General features: G+C 43.4%; 1 pseudogene; it reads right to left on the bottom strand.

Annotated features, from left to right (window-relative positions):
- Positions 1-3,806: 3,806 nt before the first annotated feature.
- LOC102431893 overlaps positions 3,807-7,640 on the bottom strand; it is a 4,675-nt pseudogene continuing 841 nt past the window's right edge.

The following is a 7,640-nucleotide window of genomic DNA, read 5'->3' as shown; positions in this document are numbered from 1 at the left end:
ACGATCTTCAAGGTCCGTGACTTTAAAACAGGGAATTGTAACGCCCTGCCACCCTCCTGTGAACACTAAATAAGATCACATATTTAAAACTCCTTTGTAATCTGTAAGGCACTGTGCAAATGCTACAGATTCTTCCGCAGGTCATCCCCACCTTCAGATGTACCACCCTCAGGACATTGGTAACACAGTGTTCCACAGTCAGGGGCACACAACATTCTAAAATTACTTCCAAGGCTGAGTAATGACATATTGGATAGCAGCTGTCAAGAGCGATGGCTATCTCAGCATTGCCAAATAGAAAAAAAGAAAGGAAGAAATTGACAAAATTGACTTTACTTTAAAGAGACAGGCTGGAATCAAAAACAGAATAATGAGAACATTTTTGCTGAATTAAAAACTATGTCTAAGGCAAAGTCATGGCAGAGAGATGAGAAACGGGCAAAACTAAAGAAAAGTGACCCAGGGGCGCTGTAATTCAAGCTGTAATGGCACAGCTGGGTAGCAAGGGAGTCAAAATCAAAAACCATGGAACAGACAAGATGGAGTGCTTCCCTAAGGACAGAGAACTATTGAAAGGAAAAGGCCATACTTACAACCACAAAATACTGGGAAAGAATAAAGGCAAAGAAGCCAGCAAGTAAGATAGCAAACTCAGGCTCAAAAAACCAGAAAGATATCAAAGATCTGGTAGCCAAAGCAGACCCTGGTGGTAAGCAGGGAATCTGTGAGCACTTCCCCAAGTGGCTAAACCCCATGTGGAAATCAAAACTGGAATGGGAAAAATCCAAAGCACAGCTAGGAAAACGTCTTACCACAGAGGCAAAAGAGAAAAACATATGTGCAACATGTTTCAATGTGCTCGTCGGTAGCTCTTGCCTCACAGACATGAATACCAGGCATGGATGAAGCACTTAGTTTTTTCCTGGTCCAGCAGCTCAATTCTGCTATAAACTAAAAACAAAGAGCAAAGGAAAATTAACTTGAATGTATACTCACTATGCCAAATGCACCGTACCAAAACTACCAATGGGCGAAAAACTAAAAGAAGTGATTGATAAAGTCTAAAGAAAAATAAAATCTTTCTTGTCCAACTTAAGAAAGAATACATTTCTTATAAACTGCTCAAAAGAAATACATGTCAAAATTGATTTTCATCTGCCATGAACACAGGACTGTGCAGACTGCTATGCAGCACAGGAAATGAGAGCAATCCAGTCCTTTCCCTTGTACAGTTAACAATCCGGTTAGAAAAGAAAATCCTACTGGATGAAACAGAGAGAGTTGGAAAGCATCGCACCCACACTTACAACAAGAAACAGACTGGGCAAACTACAAGTTACCTTTCTCATGAACCCATCAGAAAGCTGAGATCACAGAACCAACAAGTAACCTAAAATCTGAGAAAGACAGGCGTCCACAGTGAGAAGCCGGACCCAGGCTTTTGCTTAGCTGGGACAGACACTTCTGGATACCCTATAAGCCATGGAGAGGAGTTTAGCTCAAAACTCTTAACAAGATTGCGAAAGGCTAACTGTAAACTAGCTAAGGGCTGTTCAGAAATCGCGGAAGCTGGGTGAAGGTATCTGGGAACTTCCTGTACTATTTCTGCAACTCTTCTGTAAGTCTAAAATTATTTAAAGCAGAAACTGTTTGGGGACTCATGAGCATTATTGAATGTGGACAGAGGCAAACAAAAAACCATCCCATGGGAGGCCTTTCATCCCAGGCATGCATGGGACTCTCACCAGAGATATGTTCATGAAAATGAACTTACTCACAAAAATATGGGGGGAAAGGGAATTCTAGTGACTAAATCAGTCCATAGATCCAACAAGAAGTTCTCCCACCTGAAAAACTGTAAGTACTAGTATATTTATTTTGCATCTCTAGATATTATAATTGAGTTTTACTTCATATGAATTAAACTAAATCCAGAAGAAAGATATGGGATGCATGAAGCAGTAGGAATCAATAAGAACATATTTTGGTAAATTTAAATAAGAAGTGACTATAAAAACAATGAGGATGGGGGTTAGGGAGATATGGGAACTCTGTTCTTTCCACTCAGTTCTGCTGTGAACCTCAAACTGCTCTAGAAAATAAAGTCTATGTTTTTTTTAAATAATGATGATATCTTATTTGTACTGAAAAGCAAAATATAATTAAATTACTACATTTAAAAAGCACATTAAAATATAAAATAAATAAATCACACAAAAAAATAGTGAAATAAACCCTGATCTAGTAAAATAAGTAAATAAATCAATCACAGAAGATGTAAAAGCTGCTTACAGGCAGACAATGGAAGGAATACTTGTAGAAAGTTAAAGCTTTCTAGCAGCCAGACAGCTCTGGTGGGGTGAGGGAGGTGATGGAGGTGGATGAATTGAGCAAAAAAGAAAAAAAGACAGAAACATGGACAAGTGTGGTAATTGGGGCTGAGAGAGAGTAGGGGTGAAGGTGGAAGAGGGCATAGAGGGGATAAATAGTGATGGAAAAATAAAATTAAATTAAAGTATTCTAAAACTACTGGTCTTGTTCAAGAGAAAGATGAAAATAATGATTTACTTTAGATCTTGTTTAAAAATATATGATTAAGTACTTACATTTTAAAAATCAAGTTCTGGTTCAAGATGGCAACATAAGAGGGCCCTGAAGCCATCCCACAGACAATATGGCATCTACAACTATATATCAAACAGCTTCATCTGAAATCTAAAAGCTGTCTGAGCAACTCGTACTTGAATGAGAGAAGGCCCCCATGCAAGGTTGAAGAGTCTGGGGCACAATCTCACTGTAACCCCATTCCTGGTGTAGCCACTCCCAGTCAGGAGGGAACTCAAAGCACAAAGCTTCTCCCTGAGGTGCAAAGACTCTGAAACCCCCATGAGGCACCCGAACTTTTAAAACATGCATCTGAGAGATGAGCCCCAAAAACAGTTAGCTTTGGAAACCAAGAGGAGTTCGGATCCACAAGCCCCACAAAACTATAACAGAGAAACAGCAGTTGAAGGCCTCTGGCTTGGACTTACCTGCCCCAGGGTCCTGCGCAGAATCAGCCAATTGGAGGAGAGGGGGGTGCCAACATTTTGTATGGGAGAGGCTTGTTTGCTTGTCTTAGAGCTTCAGCCTGAGGAGCAGGCATCTGATTTGACACACACCTGCAGGTTTGTTGGGGTTCTCTCTAAGGACAGAGACTGGTGGGTGCCATCTCAACAATATGTCCTCTGCCTTGCTCCAGCTGGCGGGCACCATCTTCTCACTCCAGAGCGCAATCTCTTGGAGGGGCTTTTACGTGTGGTTGGTGCCCAGTCTTTGTGGCTGCTGCCCAAAAGATGCCCCTTGGTCGCCTGGCTCTGGTGGCAATTCCCCATTGGCTTATAAAGAAGCCAAAGCTTAGAAAGATAGTAACATGCCAAGGTCTCAGAGTTAGTAACAGACATTGGTGGGAACTTGGGCAGCCTACTCTAGGAGCTCAGCCTTCTAAAGGTAAATACAATAATTAGTGAGAGGCCTTAAAATGAGCACTTTCTTTTAATTTGCGATTTCCCCTTGTGCCGTTAATCCTAATTTACCTCAAGGAGTTAATAATGGGCATTTTTCAAGAATTTATCTACAAAATACTCATTTCAGTTTAGAAGGAGGATTAAAGATGAATTTTTCTTTCTTTATTTTTCTCACAGGAAGTATATTTAGAAGACTGTTCAAGAAGGCCGTGGTGGCAGGTTTCCCCCTATGGAGGGCTCAGTGGTGGGGGAGCAGAGCAGGACTGGGGACAGACCACGGGTTCTGGAGGAAGGAGAGCCTCATGCAGAGTGAGGTAGAATCCACCAGGCGCTCTTACACATCACACCTTTTTTTCTTCTTCTTCTTCCAGGATCCAGCTTTATAAACAAGCTTGTTGCCTCTGAGTATAGGGTCTTCTCATCAACATTTAAAATTCTACAGGAAATAAACTTTCCTTCCTTCAACTTTATCAAGTTGGCTATTTATCACAACAGAACAAAGGAGGATAGTTCTTTTAAAACTGATGCTGACACTGGCAGTCCTGACAATTAATTCTCCGGCCGTAATCACAGACATACCAACAGCAGCGTCAATCATGGCTGCAACGGCACCCACCTGCGCAAAGGACGCCCAGGACTCCTTGCAGACAAGGACTAACCCGAAGCAAGCACACTGTCCTTTTTTCAACATCATTATGGAACATCACATATTCAGAGCCGTGCCATCCTCAAGGCCTCTAGTGAAGAGCCAGGCCTCTGGGATTTCTGTCTTCTTTTATAAGACTGTAGGGAAGTCAGCATGAACATAGGCTGTGAAGTCTTGACGCCTCTGAGTTAGTTTACAATTTATACGAAGGCGAACGTGTCCAGGAGCCACCGTCACATTTCTTCATGAACTGGTCAAAGAGGCATCTTACGTCCTTGCTGCAGCTGGAGTTGGGGAGAGGATGTCCTTACGAATGGCCTTCTCAGAAGAAAATGACCTGGGCGCAGGTCCTGGGCTCCTCTCCTACCTGCGCGTGGCCTCCCCGCAGCCCCACGGTGCCCGCGGGGTGCACAGGTGTGCAACGCTGCTCCTCAGCCAGGATGCGAGGGCTCGCGAGAATCCGGGGCGCGAGAACAGGGTGGGGGCTTGGCGGGGGGACGAATACAAGAGAATCTGCCCGAGAATCCAGCCAGACCCGGGCCACCCCTGACCCACCCACCTGCTGAAGCACCGCCCCTTCCTACTGACAAGGGCGGAGCCTGCACGGAGGCCACGTGCCTCTGGGGGGCGTGGCGCCGAGGGGCGAAGGCCCGTCCCACTGCGTCTCAAAGTTTTCAATTCTTTTGCTTGTCTATAGAAACATGAATCACTTTGGTATTTTAAAAAGAGGATTTTGATATTAGAAAGAGAATTAATATATTAAGTAGCCTTTCAGTTCTAGCATTCCCTGGCTCCACAGAAGGAAAACATTGGATTTTAACTTACATTAAATCCAAGCTAACACGAGCTTGTTGAGATTGATGTTTTTAAAGCTATTAGGTTTTATAGTCATTATTATCTGATTGTCCTGTCTGCGTTGCTTATAAAAATAAGAACAAGTCGCTAATGATGTCCCAACCTACTCCGCTTGCTTTTTGCTTTGCAAACTTTCCCTCATCTCTCCATTTTCATCCCTTTTAAGGTGTTTCGGCCCATCAGTCTGACTTCTGTGGCTGTCTTCCCGACTTCCATAGGATCCAAGGCACACCTGACTCTAACCCTTAACCACACTGGATATGTTGCTTTACCTGCTTTCCAATTATTATTATTATTATTATTTATTAATTTTTATTGTTGAAAGTATTACATATGCCTTCCCCCCCCCCATTGATCCCCTCCAACCTGCCCCCGCCCCAGGCCTTCAGCACCCTATTGTCTGTGTCCACGGTTTATGCATATATGCATACAAGGTCTTTGGGTGATTATCTCCCACCCACCCACCTTTCCAATTAGAATAAAAGATCCCTGCGGCCAGAGGCTAATTCTTTCTTTTTTTAAATCTTCACTGTTGAAAGTATTACATATGTCCCCCTTTTTCCCCACTGACCCCTTCTAGCCGGAACCCACACCCCACCCCAGGCTTTGACCACATGAGGCTAATTTTTTAATATATTTTTTATTGTTGATAGTATTACAGATATCTCCCAATCCCACCCCTTTACCCCCTTCCTCCCAGTTCCTACACCCCCCCCCACGTTTTCACTATCCTGTTGGCCATGTCCATGGGCTATGCATATAAGTATATAAGTCTTTGGTTTATCGCTTCTCGTTGCACGCCCCCAACCCCACATCAAGGTATGTCAGTCAGTTCCATACCTCCTTCGGGTCTTATTTTGTTGGTCAATTCATTTTGTTCTTTAGAGTCCACAAATAAGTGAAATCATGTAATATTTGTCTTTCTCAGATTAGCTTATTTCACTTAGGATAATATTTTCCGGGTCCATCCATGCTGTCCCAAAGGGTAAGAGATGAGGCTAATTCTTAATAAGATTTTTGTGCCCTAACCCATTTTGGCTCAGTGGATGGAGCGTCGGCCTGTGGACTCAAGGGTTCTAGGTTCGATTCCGGTCAAGGGCATGTGCCTTGGCTGCTGGCACATCCCCAGTGGGGGGCGTGCAGAAGGCAGCTGATCGATGTTTCTAGTTCTCTGTCCCTCTCCCTTCCTCTCTGTGAAAAATCAATAGAATATATTAAAAAAAAAAAAAAGATTTTTGTTTTCCCAGGTCCTAGCAAAATGTATTTGTGAATGAAAGAGGGTTACACACTCCTTAAAAATAAAACAGAAGGTATCTCAATTTTTTATTAAGATTCTGTACCCACTTCCCAATTGAGGAGGGGGGTTCCCCCAAAATGAGACAGGATAGAGACTTGGGCCAGGGAATGGAAAAACGCCAGGTGGTCAGATGTCAAAACCACTATTATGCATGCGCAGTTGATCAAGGTTTGGCCACTAAATGATTTTCCTTGGGGTGGTAGTAGTGAGCAACACCCCAATCTTGACCCCATAGCACAGGCACACACTGAGATAGTTGCCAAGCAGCCCAACAGAAGGAGAATTCCACATGGAAAATCCCATTGCCCAAACCCTTCACTAGCCTTTTCATGAAAGCCCACCTTTTCAAAAAGCCCAAATTTTCACTCAAGCCTGCTTTATCTCCGGTTCATTAAAGCAGCCAACCAGAACCAGGCCCTGGATCAGCTCAGAGGACCTTTCTTTCCTCTGTGCTGCCTGCCTGCCTTGTGTTTGAGCATAAGCTTAATGAAATCTATCTAGAAATGTCTCTCAGTTTTCCTCTCGATTTTTGTCTTGGGGAACCTAAGAACACCAATGATGGTAACAATACCAAGCAGTTCACTTGACAACAGCTGAGTGTCCTACAATTCAACTCAATTCTGACAATGTCTATCTACCTCAAGACAGCATCAGATCCTGTAAATGAAGGGCTCAGTTTCACAAGACTGACCCCACCTTCAGATGCCAATTGAAAGTCCAGGTTATCACCTGTACTTCTACCTACTGGTTATAGATTGGAGATTCCAATGTCCCCCATTTTTTAATTTTTTCCCCTTTATTGATTAATGTATTACATGTGTCCTTATCACCACATTGGACCCACCTACCCCCCACCACCACCACCACCACCAACACTCATGCCCTCACCCTCCTGTTGTCTGTGTCCATTGGTTATGCTTGTATACATGCATACAAGTCCTTTGGTTGATCTCTCCCCCTTCCCCCACCCTCCTCCACCTTCCCTCTGAGGTTTGATGGTCCGATCGATGCCTCTCCATCTATGGATCTGTCCTTGTTCATCAGTGTATGTTGTTCATTATATTCCATAAATGAGTGAGATCATGTGGTATTTTTCCTTCATTGACTGGCTTATTTCGCTTAGCATAACGCTCTCCAGTTCCATCCATGCTGTTGCAAATGGTAAGAATTCCTTCTTTTTTACCCGAAGCATAGTATTCCATTGTGTAGATGTACCAGTTTTTTAATCCACTCATCTCCTGATGGGCACTTAGGCTGTTTCCAGATCTTAGCTATGGTGAAATGTGCTGCTATGAACATAGGGGTGCATATATCCCTGTCTGATTGGTGTTTCTAG

Source organism: Myotis lucifugus, unplaced genomic scaffold (genome assembly GCF_000147115.1).
Source record: "Myotis lucifugus unplaced genomic scaffold, Myoluc2.0 scaffold_62, whole genome shotgun sequence".
Lineage (NCBI taxonomy): Eukaryota > Metazoa > Chordata > Mammalia > Chiroptera > Vespertilionidae > Myotis > Myotis lucifugus.
Note: the sequence above shows the minus strand (reverse complement) of the source record. Positions and strands in the feature narration are given on the sequence as shown.